Source organism: Brienomyrus brachyistius, chromosome 2, assembly GCF_023856365.1.
Source record: "Brienomyrus brachyistius isolate T26 chromosome 2, BBRACH_0.4, whole genome shotgun sequence".
NCBI lineage: Eukaryota > Metazoa > Chordata > Actinopteri > Osteoglossiformes > Mormyridae > Brienomyrus > Brienomyrus brachyistius.
The window spans coordinates 36,176,202-36,198,002 of NC_064534.1; the positions used below are offsets into that span (position 1 = coordinate 36,176,202).

Here is a 21,801-nt window from a genome sequence, read left to right on the forward strand (position 1 = left end):
GAATTCCTCATTAAACTTGCAAATCCCACAAGCTCTTAAGAGTGATGACTTTCTTACATTTTTTAATGGTAAGATAACTACAATTAGACAGACTATACAGTGCACACCTTTACCTACTTACGGCTGCCTGCCTCCTGCTAGTCTTATGCCTACCAATAATGAGACCTTTGAATCATTCATTCCTATTACACACTCAGAACTTTTGAGCTTAATTTTCTCCTGTAAATCCTCTACTAGCCTTGTAGACCCAATTCCTACAAAATTCTTCAAGGAAATTGCACCACAGATTGGCACTACCGTGTTAAATGTGTTAAACTCTTCTCTTAGGCTTGGATATGTTCCAAAACCTTTTAAAATGGCTGTTATCAGACCCGTCCTAAAGAAACCAAATCTTGAACCCAGTGTTTTAGGAAACTATAGACCTATCTCAAATCTTCCTTTCATTTCAAAGATCATGGAAAAGGTTGTAGTTCGTCAGTTGTCCTCTTTCCTACAAAAAACTAATGCCAATGAATTATATCAGTCTGGCTTTAGACCAAACCATAGCACAGAAACTGCTCTAGTCAAAGTAATGAATGATCTACTTGTGGCTTCTGACCGTGGCTGTGTATCTCTGTTGGTATTGCTAGATTTAACTGCAGCGTTCGATACTGTGGACCATAATATCCTCTTGGACCGGTTAGAAGGTGTAGTTGGCATTACAGGGACAGCGCTCTCTTGGTTCCGCTCATATTTGTCTGATCGCTATCAGTATGCCCATGTGAACAATGAATCATCCAAGGCCACTAAAGTTGAATATGGTGTCCCACAGGGATCAGTCCTGGGCCCGCTACTGTTTACCCTATACATGCTACCTCTTGGTAACATTATTAGAAATCATGGTATTGGGTTTCATTGTTATGCAGATGATACACAGTTGTACATATCTGTTAACCCTGATGATATATCACTGCTATCTCGGTTAGAAGACTGTCTATTAGATATCCAGTGCTGGATGGCAAAAAATTTCCTTATGTTAAACACAGAAAAAACAGAAGTTCTGGTAATTGGTCCCAAGGCTGCTAGAAATAAGTTCCACCACCTCAACGTTGGTAACCTTCCTACACAACCTAACATGGTAGTTAGAAATCTTGGCGTTCTTGTCGATTCAGATCTATGCTTTGATGCTCACATAAGAAGTATTACTAGAACTGCATTTTATCATCTACGGAACATAGCCAAGCTTCGTAAGATGCTCTCACTTAATGATGCAGAAAAACTAATACATGCCTTCGTAAGTTCCAGACTGGATTACTGTAATGCCCTCCTATCGGGTTGCCCGTCTGGATCCTTGCATAAACTTCAGATGGTACAGAATGCTGCAGCCAGAGTTCTAACAAACACTAAAAAATTTGATCATATTACACCGGTCTTATCCTCTCTTCATTGGCTGCCAGTTAAGTCTCGAATTGACTATAAAATACTGCTATTAACTTATAAAGCACTAAATGGCCTTGCACCAGAATACCTTAGTGAACTGCTGACCACATACAACCCTCCACGCTTGCTTCGCTCTCAAGCCATGGGATATCTGTTAGTGCCTAGGGTAGAAAGAGCTACGGCAGGCTGCAGAGCTTTCTCCTACAAAGCTCCTCTGCTGTGGAATGGTCTTCCACCGGATGTGCGGGTTTCAGGTTCACTCTCAATATTCAAGTCCAGACTAAAAACACACCTGTTTAGTTTAGCGTATAGGGACACTAGTTCTAGCCCTAGCTAACTCTTCACTCCCAGTCAGACCTGTAGTGTGAGGTGTAGAGCTGGGTGGGGATCGGTGCCATTGGCTTTGGATGAACTGGATTGTCAGTGCTGTCACTCTAGCTTTGCAATCTCTTGTGGAACTGGAGTGCTGACATTTCAGGGACTCCCCATGCCGGCATTCCCACTTGCCTCTCCCTCCTACTGATGCTGCCATAGCCATATCTGCCGGAGCTTGCAGATTGCACTTCATATTGTACTCACCTAGCTTTTAGCACTGCCAATAGCCTCCTCTACTATGCCTAATTGTACATTTTATTTCCCCTACTCCTCCTGGGGGTGATGCCTGGAGACCTCAATCTATCAAGATATCCAGCACACCCGACCACCACCAGTGACGTCCCTGCATCCAGCTCGCCGTTCTGTTCTTCCGTGTATGACCCGCTGCCTTACCTCTGGTTGCCTGGCAATTGGAAGAAGACTCGGCTTCGGCTCTCTCTATTTGACTATCCCTGCCGGCCCCTGGAGGATGGGCTTCCCCTTTGAGTCTGGTCCCTCTCAAGGTTTCTTCCTTCTAGGGAGTTTTTCCTTGCCACTGTCGCCTATGGCTTACTCACTGGGGGCTTTGGGTGAGGATACTGTAAAGCGCTTTGAGACAATGTAATGTTGTGATAATGCGCTATATAAAAATAAATTTGTTGTTGTTGTTGTTGTACTTGGATGGGAGACCTCCTGGGAATACCAGGTGCTGTAAGCCTTTCTCACTTTTACTTTATACAGGGGGCGCTCCACTTCACGATTAATTTAAATCTATCACTCCCTTTCCATTTTACTATTTTATATATATATTTTTTTTTTTTCTCTCATTCCTAAAGGCAGCTTTTAGAAATCGTTTTACTCTAAATACTTCCTGGTAATTCTAGGTGCTGTAAGCTGTTCGTGCCTTTATTCCACCAGGGCGCGATCTTCTCACAAACTTGAAGACTGTCACTCCCCATTCACGTTTTACAACTTATTGTTAATGATAAAGAGACAGCTTTTTACACACAGTTTTAAACAAAGTACTGATATTATTCCTCTTCAACTGACCGCTTTGTTTTCTATGCAAAAACCACTTCGCCACAGAAGACTCGATATTATTGGCATAGCAAGTTCTGCTCTTCTCCTTTCAAAACTTGCTAAAAGCTGTATTTAAAAGAACAGATTGGCCGGGGTAATTCACACCCTTCAATGCCAGCTTAATGTTTAGGTTAGTGGGAATCACAGAGGAATTAGGGATGGAAACTTCTTTGCTGGTGGTAGAAGCGGTCTGGTGAATTTTTAGAGAGAAGAGGCCGTCGATGTTTGAATGTAGAAAATTGTTCTGGCTGCAGCCTGCAGTATGGACTTGTTGGTGTGTGTAGCTCCCAGTGTTCTGACAGCGCGACGTTTTGGGGAAGCATGTGATTCAGCAGCTACCAGTGGGCTTCGTGCGGCGGAGATTTTGTGGCTGTTAGCGGAGTTGATAACAGAGGGTCGTTAAGAGAAGCCTACATGCAGTAGGCAAAGGAGTAATGTTTGCCGGCGGGGGACGTGCGGCGATTACCCTGTGCGGTAGTGAAAAGGAGTTAAAAAGAAGGAAGTGTGCGGATGCGGAAAGAATGGAATAATTGTGGTAGGCTGCCGGCTGAGTAGTTTGGTGAATGTTTGGTGTGGGTCCGGCGCTGCCGATTGGATGGTGGTGCTGCAGTGTGAGTCAGATAAAAAAAAAAAAAAAACCAGGAGTAGGATCCAATGGGACTAACTGGCATGTATAGACGCGTGTAATGCAAAAGGGCTGTTTTTGGTAGCATCTTCCGCTTACGGCCATACCACCCTGAACACGCCCGATCTCGTCTGATCTCGGAAGCTAAGCAGGGTAGGTTCTGGTTAGTACTTGGATGGGAGACCACCTGGGAATACCAGGTGCTGTAAGCTTTTCTCACTTTTACTTTATACAGGGGGCGCTCCACTTCACGATTAATTTAAATCTATCACTCCCCTTCCATTTTACTATTTTATATATATATATTTTTTTTTTTCTCTCATTCATAAAGGCAGCTTTTAGAAACCGTTTTACTCTAAATACTTCCTGGTAATTCTAGGTGCTGTAAGCTGTTCGTCCCTTTATTCCACCAGGGCGCGATCTTCTCACAAACTTGAAGACTGTCACTCCCCATTCACGTTTTACAACTTATTGTTAATGATAAAGAGACAGCTTTTTACACACAGTTTTAAACAAAGTACTGATATTATTCCTCTTCAACTGACCGCTTTGTTTTCTATGCAAAAACCACTTTGCCACAGAAGACTCGATATTATTGGCATAGCAAGTTCTGCTCTTCTCCTTTCAAAACTTGCTAAAAGCTGTATTTAAAAGAACAGATTGGCCGGGGTAATTCACACCCTTCAATGCCAGCTTAATGTTTAGGTTAGTGGGAATCACAGAGGAATTAGGGATGGAAACTTCTTTGCTGGTGGTAGAAGCGGTCTGGTGAATTTTTAGAGAGAAGAGGCCGTCGATGTTTGAATGTAGAAAATTGTTCTGGCTGCAGCCTGCAGTATGGACTTGTTGGTGTGTGTAGCTCCCAGTGTTCTGACAGCGCGACGTTTTGGGGAAGCATGTGATTCAGCAGCTACCAGTGGGCTTCGTGCGGCGGAGATTTTGTGGCTGTTAGCGGAGTTGATAACAGAGGGTCGTTAAGAGAAGCCTGCATGCAGTAGGCAAAGGAGTAATGTTTGCCGGCGGGGGACGTGCGGCGATTAACCTGTGCGGTAGTGAAAAGGAGTTAAAAAGAAGGAAGTGTGCGGATGCGGAAAGAATGGAATAATTGTGGTAGGCTGCCGGCTGAGTAGTTTGGTGAATGTTTGGTGTGGGTCCGGCGCTGCCGATTGGATGGTGGTGCTGCAGTGTGAGTCAGATAAAAAAAAAAAAAAAACCAGGAGTAGGATCCAATGGGACTAACTGGCATGTATAGACGCGTGTAATGCAAAAGGGCTGTTTTTGGTAGCATCTTCCGCTTACGGCCATACCACCCTGAACACGCCCGATCTCGTCTGATCTCGGAAGCTAAGCAGGGTAGGTTCTGGTTAGTACTTGGATGGGAGACCACCTGGGAATACCAGGTGCTGTAAGCTTTTCTCACTTTTACTTTATACAGGGGGCGCTCCACTTCACGATTAATTTAAATCTATCACTCCCCTTCCATTTTACTATTTTATATATATATATATTTTTTTTTTTCTCTCATTCATAAAGGCAGCTTTTAGAAACCGTTTTACTCTAAATACTTCCTGGTAATTCTAGGTGCTGTAAGCTGTTCGTCCCTTTATTCCACCAGGGCGCGATCTTCTCACAAACTTGAAGACTGTCACTCCCCATTCACGTTTTACAACTTATTGTTAATGATAAAGAGACAGCTTTTTACACACAGTTTTAAACAAAGTACTGATATTATTCCTCTTCAACTGACCGCTTTGTTTTCTATGCAAAAACCACTTTGCCACAGAAGACTCGATATTATTGGCATAGCAAGTTCTGCTCTTCTCCTTTCAAAACTTGCTAAAAGCTGTATTTAAAAGAACAGATTGGCCGGGGTAATTCACACCCTTCAATGCCAGCTTAATGTTTAGGTTAGTGGGAATCACAGAGGAATTAGGGATGGAAACTTCTTTGCTGGTGGTAGAAGCGGTCTGGTGAATTTTTAGAGAGAAGAGGCCGTCAATGTTTGAATGTAGAAAATTGTTCTGGCTGCAGCCTGCAGTATGGACTTGTTGGTGTGTGTAGCTCCCAGTTTTCTAACAGCGCGACGTTTTGGGGAAGCATGTGATTCAGCAGCTACCAGTGGGCTTCGTGCGGCGGAGATTTTGTGGCTGTTAGCGGAGTTGATAACAGAGGGTCGTTAAGAGAAGCCTGCATGCAGTAGGCAAAGGAGTAATGTTTGCCGGCGGGGGACGTGCGGCGATTAACCTGTGCGGTAGTGAAAAGGAGTTAAAAAGAAGGAAGTGTGCGGATGCGGAAAGAATGGAATAATTGTGGTAGGCTGCCGGCTGAGTAGTTTGGTGAATGTTTGGTGTGGGTCCGGCGCTGCCGATTGGATGGTGGTGCTGCAGTGTGAGTCAGATAAAAAAAAAAAAAACCAGGAGTAGGATCCAATGGGACTAACTGGCATGTATAGACGCGTGTAATGCAAAAGGGCTGTTTTTGGTCGCGTCTCTCGCTTATGGCCATACCACCCTGAACACACCCGATCTCATCCGATCTCGGAAGCCAAGCAGGGTAGGGTCTGGTTAGTACTTGGATGGGAGACCTCCTGGGAATACCAGGTGCTGTAAGCTTTTCTCACTTTTACTTTATACAGGGGGCGCTCCACTTCACGATTAATTTAAATCTATCACTCCCCTTCCATTTTACTATTTTATATATATATATATTTTTCTCTCATTCATAAAGGCAGCTTTTACACACCGTTTTACTCCAAATACTTCCTGGTAATTCTAGGTGCTGTAAGCTGTTCGTGCCTTTATTCCACCAGGGCGCGATCTTCTCACAAACTTGAAGACTGTTTCTCCCCATTCACGTTTTACAACTTATTGTTAATGATAAAGAGACAGCTTTTTACACACAGTTTTAAACAAAGTACTGATATTTTTCCTCTTCAACTGACCGCTTTGTTTTCTATGCAAAAACCACTTCGCCACAGAAGACTCAATATTATTGGCATAGCAAGTTCTGCTCTTCTCCTTTCAAAACTTGCTAAAAGCTGTATTTAAAAGAACAGATTGGCCGGGGTAATTCACACCCTTCAATGCCAGCTTAATGTTTAGGTTAGTGGGAATCACAGAGGAATTAGGGATGGAAACTTCTTTGCTGGTGGTAGAAGCAGTCTGGTGAATTTTTAGAGAGAAGAGGCCGTCGATGTTTGAATGTAGAAAATTGTTCTGGCTGCAGCCTGCAGTATGGACTTGTTGGTGTGTGTAGCTCCCAGTGTTCTGACAGCGCGACGTTTTGGGGAAGCATGTGATTCAGCAGCTACCAGTGGGCTTCGTGCGGCGGAGATTTTGTGGCTGTTAGCGGAGTTGATAACAGAGGGTCGTTAAGAGAAGCCTGCATGCAGTAGGCAAAGGAGTAATGTTTGCCGGCGGGGGACGTGCGGCGATTAACCTGTGCGGTAGTGAAAAGGAGTTAAAAAGAAGGAAGTGTGCGGATGCGGAAAGAATGGAATAATTGTGGTAGGCTGCCGGCTGAGTAGTTTGGTGAATGTTTGGTGTGGGTCCGGCGCTGCCGATTGGATGGTGGGGCTGCAGTGTGAGTCAGATAAAAAAAAAAAAAAAAACCAGGAGTAGGATCCAATGGGACTAACTGGCATGTATAGACGCGTGTAATGCAAAAGGGCTGTTTTTGGTAGGATCCCTCGCTTATGGCCATACCACCCTGAACACGCCCCATCTCGTCTGATCTCGGAAGCCAAGCAGGGTAGGGTCTGGTTAGTACTTGGATGGGAGACCTCCTGGGAATACCAGGTGCTGTAAGCCTTTCTCACTTTTACTTTATACAGGGGGCGCTCCACTTCACGATTAATTTAAATCTATCACTCCCTTTCCATTTTACTATTTTATATATATATATTTTTTTTTTCTCTCATTCCTAAAGGCAGCTTTTAGAAATCGTTTTACTCTAAATACTTCCTGGTAATTCTAGGTGCTGTAAGCTGTTCGTGCCTTTATTCCACCAGGGCGCGATCTTCTCACAAACTTGAAGACTGTCACTCCCCATTCACGTTTTACAACTTATTGTTAATGATAAAGAGACAGCTTTTTACACACAGTTTTAAACAAAGTACTGATATTATTCCTCTTCAACTGACCGCTTTGTTTTCTATGCAAAAACCACTTCGCCACAGAAGACTCGATATTATTGGCATAGCAAGTTCTGCTCTTCTCCTTTCAAAACTTGCTAAAAGCTGTATTTAAAAGAACAGATTGGCCGGGGTAATTCACACCCTTCAATGCCAGCTTAATGTTTAGGTTAGTGGGAATCACAGAGGAATTAGGGATGGAAACTTCTTTGCTGGTGGTAGAAGCGGTCTGGTGAATTTTTAGAGAGAAGAGGCCGTCGATGTTTGAATGTAGAAAATTGTTCTGGCTGCAGCCTGCAGTATGGATTTGTTGGTGTGTGTAGCTCCCAGTGTTCTGACAGCGCGACGTTTTGGGGAAGCATGTGATTCAGCAGCTACCAGTGGGCTTCGTGCGGCGGAGATTTTGTGGCTGTTAGCGGAGTTGATAACAGAGGGTCGTTAAGAGAAGCCTACATGCAGTAGGCAAAGGAGTAATGTTTGCCGGCGGGGGACGTGCGGCGATTACCCTGTGCGGTAGTGAAAAGGAGTTAAAAAGAAGGAAGTGTGCGGATGCGGAAAGAATGGAATAATTGTGGTAGGCTGCCGGCTGAGTAGTTTGGTGAATGTTTGGTGTGGGTCCGGCGCTGCCGATTGGATGGTGGTGCTGCAGTGTGAGTCAGATAAAAAAAAAAAAAAAACCAGGAGTAGGATCCAATGGGACTAACTGGCATGTATAGACGCGTGTAATGCAAAAGGGCTGTTTTTGGTAGCATCTTCCGCTTACGGCCATACCACCCTGAACACGCCCGATCTCGTCTGATCTCGGAAGCTAAGCAGGGTAGGTTCTGGTTAGTACTTGGATGGGAGACCACCTGGGAATACCAGGTGCTGTAAGCTTTTCTCACTTTTACTTTATACAGGGGGCGCTCCACTTCACGATTAATTTAAATCTATCACTCCCCTTCCATTTTACTATTTTATATATATATATATATTTTTTTTTCTCTCATTCATAAAGGCAGCTTTTAGAAACCGTTTTACTCTAAATACTTCCTGGTAATTCTAGGTGCTGTAAGCTGTTCGTCCCTTTATTCCACCAGGGCGCGATCTTCTCACAAACTTGAAGACTGTCACTCCCCATTCACGTTTTACAACTTATTGTTAATGATAAAGAGACAGCTTTTTACACACAGTTTTAAACAAAGTACTGATATTATTCCTCTTCAACTGACCGCTTTGTTTTCTATGCAAAAACCACTTTGCCACAGAAGACTCGATATTATTGGCATAGCAAGTTCTGCTCTTCTCCTTTCAAAACTTGCTAAAAGCTGTATTTAAAAGAACAGATTGGCCGGGGTAATTCACACCCTTCAATGCCAGCTTAATGTTTAGGTTAGTGGGAATCACAGAGGAATTAGGGATGGAAACTTCTTTGCTGGTGGTAGAAGCAGTCTGGTGAATTTTTAGAGAGAAGAGGCCGTCGATGTTTGAATGTAGAAAATTGTTCTGGCTGCAGCCTGCAGTATGGACTTGTTGGTGTGTGTAGCTCCCAGTGTTCTGACAGCGCGACGTTATGGGGAAGCATGTGATTCAGCAGCTACCAGTGGGCTTCGTGCGGCGGAGATTTTGTGGCTGTTAGCGGAGTTGATAACAGAGGGTCGTTAAGAGAAGCCTGCATGCAGTAGGCAAAGGAGTAATGTTTGCCGGCGGGGGACGTGCGGCGATTAACCTGTGCGGTAGTGAAAAGGAGTTAAAAAGAAGGAAGTGTGCGGATGCGGAAAGAATGGAATAATTGTGGTAGGCTGCCGGCTGAGTAGTTTGGTGAATGTTTGGTGTGGGTCCGGCGCTGCCGATTGGATGGTGGTGCTGCAGTGTGAGTCAGATAAAAAAAAAAAAAAAACCAGGAGTAGGATCCAATGGGACTAACTGGCATGTATAGACGCGTGTAATGCAAAAGGGCTGTTTTTGGTAGCATCTTCCGCTTACGGCCATACCACCCTGAACACGCCCGATCTCGTCTGATCTCAGAAGCTAAGCAGGGTAGGTTCTGGTTAGTACTTGGATGGGAGACCACCTGGGAATACCAGGTGCTGTAAGCTTTTCTCACTTTTAATTTATACAGGGGGCGCTCCACTTCACGATTAATTTAAATCTATCACTCCCCTTCCATTTTACTATTTTATATATATATATATTTTTTTTCTCTCATTCCTAAAGGCAGCTTTAAGAAATCGTTTTACTCTAAATACTTCCTAGTAATTCTAGGTGCTGTAAGCTGTTCGTGCCTTTATTCCACCAGGGCGCGATCTTCTCACAAACTTGAAGACTGTCACTCCCCATTCACGTTTTACAACTTATTGTTAATGATAAAGAGACAGCTTTTTACACACAGTTTTAAACAAAGTACTGATATTTTTCCTCTTCAACTGACCGCTTTGTTTTCTATGCAAAAACCACTTCGCCACAGAAGACTCAATATTATTGGCATAGCAAGTTCTGCTCTTCTCCTTTCAAAACTTGCTAAAAGCTGTATTTAAAAGAACAGATTGGCCGGGGTAATTCACACCCTTCAATGCCAGCTTAATGTTTAGGTTAGTGGGAATCACAGAGGAATTAGGGATGGAAACTTCTTTGCTGGTGGTAGAAGCAGTCTGGTGAATTTTTAGAGAGAAGAGGCCGTCGATGTTTGAATGTAGAAAATTGTTCTGGCTGCAGCCTGCAGTATGGACTTGTTGGTGTGTGTAGCTCCCAGTGTTCTGACAGCGCGACGTTTTGGGGAAGCATGTGATTCAGCAGCTACCAGTGGGCTTCGTGCGGCGGAGATTTTGTGGCTGTTAGCGGAGTTGATAACAGAGGGTCGTTAAGAGAAGCCTGCATGCAGTAGGCAAAGGAGTAATGTTTGCCGGCGGGGGACGTGCGGCGATTAACCTGTGCGGTAGTGAAAAGGAGTTAAAAAGAAGGAAGTGTGCGGATGCGGAAAGAATGGAATAATTGTGGTAGGCTGCCGGCTGAGTAGTTTGGTGAATGTTTGGTGTGGGTCCGGCGCTGCCGATTGGATGGTGGGGCTGCAGTGTGAGTCAGATAAAAAAAAAAAAAAAAAACAGGAGTAGGATCCAATGGGACTAACTGGCATGTATAGACGCGTGTAATGCAAAAGGGCTGTTTTTGGTAGGATCCCTCGCTTATGGCCATACCACCCTGAACACGCCCCATCTCGTCTGATCTCGGAAGCCAAGCAGGGTAGGGTCTGGTTAGTACTTGGATGGGAGACCTCCTGGGAATACCAGGTGCTGTAAGCCTTTCTCACTTTTACTTTATACAGGGGGCGCTCCACTTCACGATTAATTTAAATCTATCACTCCCTTTCCATTTTACTATTTTATATATATATATATATTTTTTCTCTCATTCCTAAAGGCAGCTTTTAGAAATCGTTTTACTCTAAATACTTCCTGGTAATTCTAGGTGCTGTAAGCTGTTCGTGCCTTTATTCCACCAGGGCGCGATCTTCTCACAAACTTGAAGACTGTCACTCCCCATTCACGTTTTACAACTTATTGTTAATGATAAAGAGACAGCTTTTTACACACAGTTTTAAACAAAGTACTGATATTATTCCTCTTCAACTGACCGCTTTGTTTTCTATGCAAAAACCACTTCGCCACAGAAGACTCGATATTATTGGCATAGCAAGTTCTGCTCTTCTCCTTTCAAAACTTGCTAAAAGCTGTATTTAAAAGAACAGATTGGCCGGGGTAATTCACACCCTTCAATGCCAGCTTAATGTTTAGGTTAGTGGGAATCACAGAGGAATTAGGGATGGAAACTTCTTTGCTGGTGGTAGAAGCGGTCTGGTGAATTTTTAGAGAGAAGAGGCCGTCGATGTTTGAATGTAGAAAATTGTTCTGGCTGCAGCCTGCAGTATGGACTTGTTGGTGTGTGTAGCTCCCAGTGTTCTGACAGCGCGACGTTTAGGGGAAGCATGTGATTCAGCAGCTACCAGTGGGCTTCGTGCGGCGGAGATTTTGTGGCTGTTAGCGGAGTTGATAACAGAGGGTCGTTAAGAGAAGCATACATGCAGTAGGCAAAGGAGTAATGTTTGCCGGCGGGGGACGTGCGGCGATTACCCTGTGCGGTAGTGAAAAGGAGTTAAAAAGAAGGAAGTGTGCGGATGCGGAAAGAATGGAATAATTGTGGTAGGCTGCCGGCTGAGTAGTTTGGTGAATGTTTGGTGTGGGTCCGGCGCTGCCGATTGGATGGTGGTGCTGCAGTGTGAGTCAGATAAAAAAAAAAAAAAACCAGGAGTAGGATCCAATGGGACTAACTGGCATGTATAGACGCGTGTAATGCAAAAGGGCTGTTTTTGGTAGCATCTTCCGCTTACGGCCATACCACCCTGAACACGCCCGATCTCGTCTGATCTCGGAAGCTAAGCAGGTTAGGTTCTGGTTAGTACTTGGATGGGAGACCACCTGGGAATACCAGGTGCTGTAAGCTTTTCTCACTTTTACTTTATACAGGGGGCGCTCCACTTCACGATTAATTTAAATCTATCACTCCCCTTCCATTTTACTATTTTATATATATATATATATTTTTTTCTCTCATTCATAAAGGCAGCTTTTAGAAACCGTTTTACTCTAAATACTTCCTGGTAATTCTAGGTGCTGTAAGCTGTTCGTCCCTTTATTCCACCAGGGCGCGATCTTCTCACAAACTTGAAGACTGTCACTCCCCATTCACGTTTTACAACTTATTGTTAATGATAAAGAGACAGCTTTTTACACACAGTTTTAAACAAAGTACTGATATTATTCCTCTTCAACTGACCGCTTTGTTTTCTATGCAAAAACCACTTTGCCACAGAAGACTCGATATTATTGGCATAGCAAGTTCTGCTCTTCTCCTTTCAAAACTTGCTAAAAGCTGTATTTAAAAGAACAGATTGGCCGGGGTAATTCACACCCTTCAATGCCAGCTTAATGTTTAGGTTAGTGGGAATCACAGAGGAATTAGGGATGGAAACTTCTTTGCTGGTGGTAGAAGCGGTCTGGTGAATTTTTAGAGAGAAGAGGCCGTCGATGTTTGAATGTAGAAAATTGTTCTGGCTGCAGCCTGCAGTATGGACTTGTTGGTGTGTGTAGCTCCCAGTGTTCTGACAGCGCGACGTTTTGGGGAAGCATGTGATTCAGCAGCTACCAGTGGGCTTCGTGCGGCGGAGATTTTGTGGCTGTTAGCGGAGTTGATAACAGAGGGTCGTTAAGAGAAGCCTGCATGCAGTAGGCAAAGGAGTAATGTTTGCCGGCGGGGGACGTGCGGCGATTAACCTGTGCGGTAGTGAAAAGGAGTTAAAAAGAAGGAAGTGTGCGGATGCGGAAAGAATGGAATAATTGTGGTAGGCTGCCGGCTGAGTAGTTTGGTGAATGTTTGGTGTGGGTCCGGCGCTGCCGATTGGATGGTGGGGCTGCAGTGTGAGTCAGATAAAAAAAAAAAAAAAAAAACCAGGAGTAGGATCCAATGGGACTAACTGGCATGTATAGACGCGTGTAATGCAAAAGGGCTGTTTTTGGTAGGATCCCTCGCTTATGGCCATACCACCCTGAACACGCCCCATCTCGTCTGATCTCGGAAGCCAAGCAGGGTAGGGTCTGGTTAGTACTTGGATGGGAGACCTCCTGGGAATACCAGGTGCTGTAAGCCTTTCTCACTTTTACTTTATACAGGGGGCGCTCCACTTTACGATTAATTTAAATCTATCACTCCCTTTCCATTTTACTATTTTATATATATATATTTTTTTTTTCTCTCATTCCTAAAGGCAGCTTTTAGAAATCGTTTTACTCTAAATACTTCCTGGTAATTCTAGGTGCTGTAAGCTGTTCGTGCCTTTATTCCACCAGGGCGCGATCTTCTCACAAACTTGAAGACTGTCACTCCCCATTCACGTTTTACAACTTATTGTTAATGATAAAGAGACAGCTTTTTACACACAGTTTTAAACAAAGTACTGATATTATTCCTCTTCAACTGACCGCTTTGTTTTCTATGCAAAAACCACTTCGCCACAGAAGACTCGATATTATTGGCATAGCAAGTTCTGCTCTTCTCCTTTCAAAACTTGCTAAAAGCTGTATTTAAAAGAACAGATTGGCCGGGGTAATTCACACCCTTCAATGCCAGCTTAATGTTTAGGTTAGTGGGAATCACAGAGGAATTAGGGATGAAAACTTCTTTGCTGGTGGTAGAAGCGGTCTGGTGAATTTTTAGAGAGAAGAGGCCGTCGATGTTTGAATGTAGAAAATTGTTCTGGCTGCAGCCTGCAGTATGGACTTGTTGGTGTGTGTAGCTCCCAGTGTTCTGACAGCGCGACGTTTTGGGGAAGCATGTGATTCAGCAGCTACCAGTGGGCTTCGTGCGGCGGAGATTTTGTGGCTGTTAGCGGAGTTGATAACAGAGGGTCGTTAAGAGAAGCCTACATGCAGTAGGCAAAGGAGTAATGTTTGCCGGCGGGGGACGTGCGGCGATTACCCTGTGCGGTAGTGAAAAGGAGTTAAAAAGAAGGAAGTGTGCGGATGCGGAAAGAATGGAATAATTGTGGTAGGCTGCCGGCTGAGTAGTTTGGTGAATGTTTGGTGTGGGTCCGGCGCTGCCGATTGGATGGTGGTGCTGCAGTGTGAGTCAGATAAAAAAAAAAAAAAAACCAGGAGTAGGATCCAATGGGACTAACTGGCATGTATAGACGCGTGTAATGCAAAAGGGCTGTTTTTGGTAGCATCTTCCGCTTACGGCCATACCACCCTGAACACGCCCGATCTCGGAAGCCAAGCAGTGTAGGGTCTGGTTAGTACTTGGATGGGAGACCTCCTGGGAATACCAGGTGCTGTAAGCTTTTCTCACTTTTACTTTATACAGGGGGCGCTCCACTTCACGATTAATTTAAATCTATCACTCCCCTTCCATTTTACTATTTTATATATATATATTTTTTTTTTTCTCTCATTCATAAAGGCAGCTTTTAGAAACCGTTTTACTCTAAATACTTCCTGGTAATTCTAGGTGCTGTAAGCTGTTCGTCCCTTTATTCCACCAGGGCGCGATCTTCTCACAAACTTGAAGACTGTCACTCCCCATTCACGTTTTACAACTTATTGTTAATGATAAAGAGACAGCTTTTTACACACAGTTTTAAACAAAGTACTGATATTATTCCTCTTCAACTGACCGCTTTGTTTTCTATGCAAAAACCACTTCGCCACAGAAGACTCGATATTATTGGCATAGCAAGTTCTGCTCTTCTCCTTTCAAAACTTGCTAAAAGCTGTATTTAAAAGAACAGATTGGCCGGGGTAATTCACACCCTTCAATGCCAGCTTAATGTTTAGGTTAGTGGGAATCACAGAGGAATTAGGGATGGAAACTTCTTTGCTGGTGGTAGAAGCGGTCTGGTGAATTTTTAGAGAGAAGAGGCCGTCGATGTTTGAATGTAGAAAATTGTTCTGGCTGCAGCCTGCAGTATGGACTTGTTGGTGTGTGTAGCTCCCAGTGTTCTGACAGCGCGACGTTTTGGGGAAGCATGTGATTCAGCAGCTACCAGTGGGTTTCGTGCGGCGGAGATTTTGTGGCTGTTAGCGGAGTTGATAACAGAGGGTCGTTAAGAGAAGCCTACATGCAGTAGGCAAAGGAGTAATGTTTGCTGGCGGGGGACGTGCGGCGATTAACCTGTGCGGTAGTGAAAAGGAGTTAAAAAGAAGGAAGTGTGCGGATGCGGAAAGAATGGAATAATTGTGGTAGGCTGCCGGCTGAGTAGTTTGGTGAATGTTTGGTGTGGGTCCGGCGCTGCCGATTGGATGGTGGGGCTGCAGTGTGAGTCAGATAAAAAAAAAAAAAACAGGAGTAGGATCCAATGGGACTAACTGGCATGTATAGACGCGTGTAATGCAAAAGCGCTGTTTTTGGCACCATCTCTCGCTTATGGCCATACCACCCTGAACACGCCCGATCTCGTCTGATCTCAGAAGCCAAGCAGGGTAGGGTCTGGTTAGTACTTGGATGGGAGACCTCCTGAGAATACCAGGTGCTGTAAGCCTTTCTCACTTTTACTTTATACAGGGGGCGCTCCACTTCACGATTAATTTAAATCTATCACTCCCCTTCCATTTTACTATTTTATATATATAAATTTTTTTTTTTCTCTTATTCCTAAAGGCAGCTTTTAGAAACCGTTTTACTCTAAATACTTCCTGGTAATTCTAGGTGCTGTAAGCTGTTCGTGCCTTTATTCCACCAGGGCGCGATCTTCTCACAAACTTGAAGACTGTCACTCCCCATTCACGTTTTACAACTTATTGTTAATGATAAAGAGACAGCTTTTTACACACAGTTTTAAACAAAGTACTGATATTATTTCTCTTCAACTCACCGCTTTGTTTTCTATGCAAAAACCACTTCGCCACAGAAGACTCGATATTATTGGCATAGCAAGTTCTGCTCTTCTCCTTTCAAAACTTGCTAAAAGCTGTATTTAAAAGAACAGATTGGCCGGGGTAATTCACACCCTTCAATGCCAGATTAATGTTTAGGTTAGTGGGAATCACAGAGGAATTAGGGATGGAAACTTCTTTGCTGGTGGTAGAAGCGGTCTGGTGAATTTTTAGAGAGAAGAGGCCGTCGATGTTTGAATGTAGAAAATAGTTCTGGCTGCAGCCTGCAGTATGGACTTGTTGGTGTGTGTAGCTCCCAGTGTTCTGACAGCGCGACGTTTTGGGGAAGCATGTGATTCAGCAGCTACCAGTGGGTTTCGTGCGGCGGAGATTTTGTGGCTGTTAGCGGAGTTGATAACAGAGGGTCGTTAAGAGAAGCCTACATGCAGTAGGCAAAGGAGTAATGTTTGCTGGCGGGGGACGTGCGGCGATTAACCTGTGCGGTAGTGAAAAGGAGTTAAAAAGAAGGAAGTGTGCGGATGCGGAAAGAATGGAATAATTGTGGTAGGCTGCCGGCTGAGTAGTTTGGTGAATGTTTGGTGTGGGTCCGGCGCTGCCGATTGGATGGTGGGGCTGCAGTGTGAGTCAGATAAAAAAAAAAAAAAAAAAACCAGGAGTAGGATCCAATGGGACTAACTGGCATGTATAGACGCGTGTAATGCAAAAGGGCTGTTTTTGGTAGGATCCCTCGCTTATGGCCATACCACCCTGAACACGCCCCATCTCGTCTGATCTCGGAAGCCAAGCAGGGTAGGGTCTGGTTAGTACTTGGATGGGAGACCTCCTGGGAATACCAGGTGCTGTAAGCCTTTCTCACTTTTACTTTATACAGGGGGCGCTCCACTTTACGATTAATTTAAATCTATCACTCCCTTTCCATTTTACTATTTTATATATATATATTTTTTTTTTCTCTCATTCCTAAAGGCAGCTTTTAGAAATCGTTTTACTCTAAATACTTCCTGGTAATTCTAGGTGCTGTAAGCTGTTCGTGCCTTTATTCCACCAGGGCGCGATCTTCTCACAAACTTGAAGACTGTCACTCCCCATTCACGTTTTACAACTTATTGTTAATGATAAAGAGACAGCTTTTTACACACAGTTTTAAACAAAGTACTGATATTATTCCTCTTCAACTGACCGCTTTGTTTTCTATGCAAAAACCACTTCGCCACAGAAGACTCGATATTATTGGCATAGCAAGTTCTGCTCTTCTCCTTTCAAAACTTGCTAAAAGCTGTATTTAAAAGAACAGATTGGCCGGGGTAATTCACACCCTTCAATGCCAGCTTAATGTTTAGGTTAGTGGGAATCACAGAGGAATTAGGGATGGAAACTTCTTTGCTGGTGGTAGAAGCGGTCTGGTGAATTTTTAGAGAGAAGAGGCCGTCGATGTTTGAATGTAGAAAATTGTTCTGGCTGCAGCCTGCAGTATGGACTTGTTGGTGTGTGTAGCTCCCAGTGTTCTGACAGCGCGACGTTTTGGGGAAGCATGTGATTCAGCAGCTACCAGTGGGCTTCGTGTGGCGGAGATTTTGTGGCTGTTAGCGGAGTTGATAACAGAGGGTCGTTAAGAGAAGCCTACATGCAGTAGGCAAAGGAGTAATGTTTGCTGGCGGGGGACGTGCGGCGATTAACCTGTGCGGTAGTGAAAAGGAGTTAAAAAGAAGGAAGTGTGCGGATGCGGAAAGAATGGAATAATTGTGGTAGGCTGCCGGCTGAGTAGTTTGGTGAATGTTTGGTGTGGGTCCGGCGCTGCCGATTGGATGGTGGGGCTGCAGTGTGAGTCAGATAAAAAAAAAAAAAAACAGGAGTAGGATCCAATGGGACTAACTGGCATGTATAGACGCGTGTAATGCAAAAGCGCTGTATTTGGCAGCATCTCTCGCTTATGGCCATACCACCCTGAACACGCCCGATCTCGTCTGATCTCAGAAGCCAAGCAGGTTAGGGTCTGGTTAGTACTTGGATGGGAGACCTCCTGAGAATACCAGGTGCTGTAAGCCTTTCTCACTTTTACTTTATACAGGGGGCGCTCCACTTCACGATTAATTTAAATCTATCACTCCCCTTCCATTTTACTATTTTATATATATAAATTTTTTTTTTTCTCTCATTCCTAAAGGCAGCTTTTAGAAACCGTTTTACTCTAAATACTTCCTGGTAATTCTAGGTGCTGTAAGCTGTTCGTGCCTTTATTCCACCAGGGCGCGATCTTCTCACAAACTTGAAGACTGTCACTCCCCATTCACGTTTTACAACTTATTGTTAATGATAAAGAGACAGCTTTTTACACACAGTTTTAAACAAAGTACTGATATTATTTCTCTTCAACTCACCGCTTTGTTTTCTATGCAAAAACCACTTCGCCACAGAAGACTCGATATTATTGGCATAGCAAGTTCTGCTCTTCTCCTTTCAAAACTTGCTAAAAGCTGTATTTAAGAGAACAGATTGGCCGGGGTAATTCACACCCTTCAATGCCAGCTTAATGTTTAGGTTAGTGGGAATCACAGAGGAATTAGGGATGGAAACTTCTTTGCTGGTGGTAGAAGCGGTCTGGTGAATTTTTAGAGAGAAGAGGCCGTCGATGTTTGAATGTAGAAAATAGTTCTGGCTGCAGCCTGCAGTATGGACTTGTTGGTGTGTGTAGCTCCCAGTGTTCTGACAGCGCGACGTTTTGGGGAAGCATGTGATTCAGCAGCTACCAGTGGGTTTCGTGCGGCGGAGATTTTGTGGCTGTTAGCGGAGTTGATAACAGAGGGTCGTTAAGAGAAGCCTACATGCAGTAGGCAAAGGAGTAATGTTTGCTGGCGGGGGACGTGCGGCGATTAACCTGTGCGGTAGTGAAAAGGAGTTAAAAAGAAGGAAGTGTGCGGATGCGGAAAGAATGGAATAATTGTGGTAGGCTGCCGGCTGAGTAGTTTGGTGAATGTTTGGTGTGGGTCCGGCGCTGCCGATTGGATGGTGGGGCTGCAGTGTGAGTCAGATAAAAAAAAAAAAAACAGGAGTAGGATCCAATGGGACTAACTGGCATGTATAGACGCGTGTAATGCAAAAGGGCTGTTTTTGGTAGCATCTCTCGCTTACGGCCATACCACCCTGAACACGCCCGATCTCGTCTGATCTAGGAAGCCAAGCAGGGTAGGGTCTGGTTAGTACTTGGATGGGAGACCTCCTGGGAATACCAGGTGCTGTAAGCCTTTCTCACTTACTTTATACAGGGGGCGCTCCACTTCACGATTAATTTAAATCTATCACTCCCCTTCCATTTTACTATTTTATATATATATATATATTTTTTTCTCTCATTCCTAAAGGCAGCTTTTAGAAACCGTTTTACTCTAAATACTTCCTGGTAATTCTAGGTGCTGTAAGCTGTTCGTGCCTTTATTCCACCAGGGCGCGATCTTCTCACAAACTTGAAGACTGTCACTCCCCATTCACGTTTTACAACTTATTGTTAATGATAAAGAGACAGCTTTTTACACACAGTTTTAAACAAAGTACTGATATTATTCCTCTTCAACTCACCGCTTTGTTTTCTATGCAAAAACCACTTCGCCACAGAAGACTCGATATTATTGGCATAGCAAGTTCTGCTCTTCTCCTTTCAAAACTTGCTAAAAGCTGTATTTAAAAGAACAGATTGGCCGGGGTAATTCACACCCTTCAATGCCAGCTTAATGTTTAGGTTAGTGGGAGTCACAGAGGAATTAGGGATGGAAACTTCTTTGCTGGTGGTAGAAGCGGTCTGGTGAATTTTTAGAGAGAAGAGGCCGTCGATGTTTGAATGTAGAAAATTGTTCTGGCTGCAGCCTGCAGTATGGACTTGTTGGTGTGTGTAGCTCCCAGTGTTCTGACAGCGTGACGTTTTGGGGAAGCATGTGATTCAGCAGCTACCAGTGGGCTTCGTGCGGCGGAGATTTTGTGGCTGTTAGCGGAGTTGATAACAGAGGGTCGTTAAGAGAAGCCTACATGCAGTAGGCAAAGGAGTAATGTTTGCTGGCGGGGGACGTGCGGCGATTAACCTGTGCGGTAGTGAAAAGGAGTTAAAAAGAAGGAAGTGTGCGGATGCGGAAAGAATGGAATAATTGTGGTAGGCTGCCGGCTGAGTAGTTTGGTGAATGTTTGGTGTGGGTCCGGCGCTGCCGATTGGATGGTGGGGCTGCAGTGTGAGTCAGATAAAAAAAAAAAAAAACAGGAGTAGGATCCAATGGGACTAACTGGCATGTATAGACGCGTGTAATGCAAAAGCGCTGTTTTTGGCAGCATCTCTCGCTTACGGCCATACCACCCTGAACACGCCCGATCTCGTCTGATCTCAGAAGCCAAGCAGGCTAGGGTCTGGTTAGTACTTGGATGGGAGACCTCCTGAGAATGCCAGGTGCTGTAAGCCTTTCTCACTTTTACTTTATACAGGGGGCGCTCCACTTCACGATTAATTTAAATCTATCACTCCCCTTCCATTTTACTATTTTATATATATATATATTTTTTTTTTCTCTCATTCCTAAAGGCAGCTTTTAGAAACCGTTTTACTCTAAATACTTCCTGGTAATTCTAGGTGCTGTAAGCTGTTCGTGCCTTTATTCCACCAGGGCGCGATCTTCTCACAAACTTGAAGACTGTCACTCCCCATTCACGTTTTACAACTTATTGTTAATGATAAAGAGACAGCTTTTTACACACAGTTTTAAACAAAGTACTGATATTATTCCTCTTCAACTGACCGCTTTGTTTTCTATGCAAAAACCACTTCGCCACAGAAGACTCGATATTATTGGCATAGCAAGTTCTGCTCTTCTCCTTTCAAAACTTGCTAAAAGCTGTATTTAAAAGAACAGATTGGCCGGGGTAATTCACACCCTTCAATGCCAGCTTAATGTTTAGGTTAGTGGGAATCACAGAGGAATTAGGGATGGAAACTTCTTTGCTGGTGGTAGAAGCGGTCTGGTGAATTTTTAGAGAGAAGAGGCCGTCTATGTTTGAATGTAGAAAATTGTTCTGGCTGCAGCCTGCAGTATGGACTTGTTGGTGTGTGTAGCTCCCAGTGTTCTGACAGCGCGACGTTTTGGGGAAGCATGTGATTCAGCAGCTACCAGTGGGCTTCGTGCGGCGGAGATTTTGTGGCTGTTAGCGGAGTTGATAACAGAGGGTCGTTAAGAGAAGCCTACATGCAGTAGGCAAAGAAGTAATGTTTGCTGGCGGGGGACGTGCGGCGATTAACCTGTGCGGTAGTGAAAAGGAGTTAAAAAGAAGGAAGTGTGCGGATGCGGAAAGAATGGAATAATTGTGGTAGGCTGCCGGCTGAGTAGTTTGGTGAATGTTTGGTGTGGGTCCGGCGCTGCCGATTGGATGGTGGGGCTGCAGTGTGAGTCAGATAAAAAAAAAAAAAAAACAGGAGTAGGATCCAATGGGACTAACTGGCATGTATAGACGCGTGTAATGCAAAAGGGCTGTTTTTGGCAGCATCTCTCGCTTACGGCCATACCACCCTGAACACGCCCGATCTTGTCTGATCTCAGAAGCCAAGCAGGGTAGGGTCTGTTTAGTACTTGGATGGGAGACCTCCTGAGAATACCAGGTGCTGTAAGCCTTTCTCACTTTTACTTTATACAGGGGGCGCTCCACTTCACGATTAATTTAAATCTATCACTCCCCTTCCATTTTACTATTTTATATATATATATATTTTTTTTTTTTTTTCTCTCATTCCTAAAGGCAGCTTT

General features: G+C 44.2%; 15 non-coding genes and 1 pseudogene across 15 annotated transcripts; all 16 read left to right on the forward strand.

Moving 5' to 3' along the window:
* Positions 1-3,571: 3,571 nt before the first annotated feature.
* On the forward strand, positions 3,572-3,690 carry LOC125733647 (5S ribosomal RNA). The gene has a single exon (XR_007392985.1). It is a non-coding gene; the product is annotated as a 5S ribosomal RNA (ribosomal RNA).
* A 1,081-nt stretch (positions 3,691-4,771) lies between these two features.
* Positions 4,772-4,890, forward strand: LOC125733648 (5S ribosomal RNA). Its single transcript, XR_007392986.1, has one exon. It is a non-coding gene; the product is annotated as a 5S ribosomal RNA (ribosomal RNA).
* Positions 4,891-5,971: 1,081 nt separating this feature from the next.
* Positions 5,972-6,090, forward strand: LOC125734815 (5S ribosomal RNA). The gene has a single exon (XR_007394118.1). It is a non-coding gene; the product is annotated as a 5S ribosomal RNA (ribosomal RNA).
* Positions 6,091-7,168: 1,078 nt separating this feature from the next.
* Positions 7,169-7,287, forward strand: LOC125736386 (5S ribosomal RNA). Its single transcript, XR_007395665.1, has one exon. It is a non-coding gene; the product is annotated as a 5S ribosomal RNA (ribosomal RNA).
* A 1,080-nt stretch (positions 7,288-8,367) lies between these two features.
* On the forward strand, positions 8,368-8,486 carry LOC125733649 (5S ribosomal RNA). Its single transcript, XR_007392987.1, has one exon. It is a non-coding gene; the product is annotated as a 5S ribosomal RNA (ribosomal RNA).
* A 1,083-nt stretch (positions 8,487-9,569) lies between these two features.
* LOC125735603 (5S ribosomal RNA) lies at positions 9,570-9,688 on the forward strand. The gene has a single exon (XR_007394897.1). It is a non-coding gene; the product is annotated as a 5S ribosomal RNA (ribosomal RNA).
* Positions 9,689-10,769: 1,081 nt separating this feature from the next.
* Positions 10,770-10,888, forward strand: LOC125736387 (5S ribosomal RNA). The gene has a single exon (XR_007395666.1). It is a non-coding gene; the product is annotated as a 5S ribosomal RNA (ribosomal RNA).
* Positions 10,889-11,967: 1,079 nt separating this feature from the next.
* LOC125735705 (5S ribosomal RNA) lies at positions 11,968-12,086 on the forward strand. Its single transcript, XR_007394997.1, has one exon. It is a non-coding gene; the product is annotated as a 5S ribosomal RNA (ribosomal RNA).
* Positions 12,087-13,170: 1,084 nt separating this feature from the next.
* On the forward strand, positions 13,171-13,289 carry LOC125736389 (5S ribosomal RNA). Its single transcript, XR_007395668.1, has one exon. It is a non-coding gene; the product is annotated as a 5S ribosomal RNA (ribosomal RNA).
* A 1,080-nt stretch (positions 13,290-14,369) lies between these two features.
* LOC125731839 (5S ribosomal RNA) lies at positions 14,370-14,478 on the forward strand (annotated as a pseudogene).
* Positions 14,479-15,556: 1,078 nt separating this feature from the next.
* LOC125735646 (5S ribosomal RNA) lies at positions 15,557-15,675 on the forward strand. Its single transcript, XR_007394939.1, has one exon. It is a non-coding gene; the product is annotated as a 5S ribosomal RNA (ribosomal RNA).
* Positions 15,676-16,759: 1,084 nt separating this feature from the next.
* On the forward strand, positions 16,760-16,878 carry LOC125736390 (5S ribosomal RNA). Its single transcript, XR_007395669.1, has one exon. It is a non-coding gene; the product is annotated as a 5S ribosomal RNA (ribosomal RNA).
* Positions 16,879-17,956: 1,078 nt separating this feature from the next.
* On the forward strand, positions 17,957-18,075 carry LOC125737263 (5S ribosomal RNA). The gene has a single exon (XR_007396529.1). It is a non-coding gene; the product is annotated as a 5S ribosomal RNA (ribosomal RNA).
* A 1,078-nt stretch (positions 18,076-19,153) lies between these two features.
* Positions 19,154-19,272, forward strand: LOC125735449 (5S ribosomal RNA). The gene has a single exon (XR_007394745.1). It is a non-coding gene; the product is annotated as a 5S ribosomal RNA (ribosomal RNA).
* Positions 19,273-20,349: 1,077 nt separating this feature from the next.
* On the forward strand, positions 20,350-20,468 carry LOC125737259 (5S ribosomal RNA). The gene has a single exon (XR_007396525.1). It is a non-coding gene; the product is annotated as a 5S ribosomal RNA (ribosomal RNA).
* Positions 20,469-21,549: 1,081 nt separating this feature from the next.
* LOC125737299 (5S ribosomal RNA) lies at positions 21,550-21,668 on the forward strand. Its single transcript, XR_007396564.1, has one exon. It is a non-coding gene; the product is annotated as a 5S ribosomal RNA (ribosomal RNA).
* Positions 21,669-21,801: the final 133 nt, after the last annotated feature.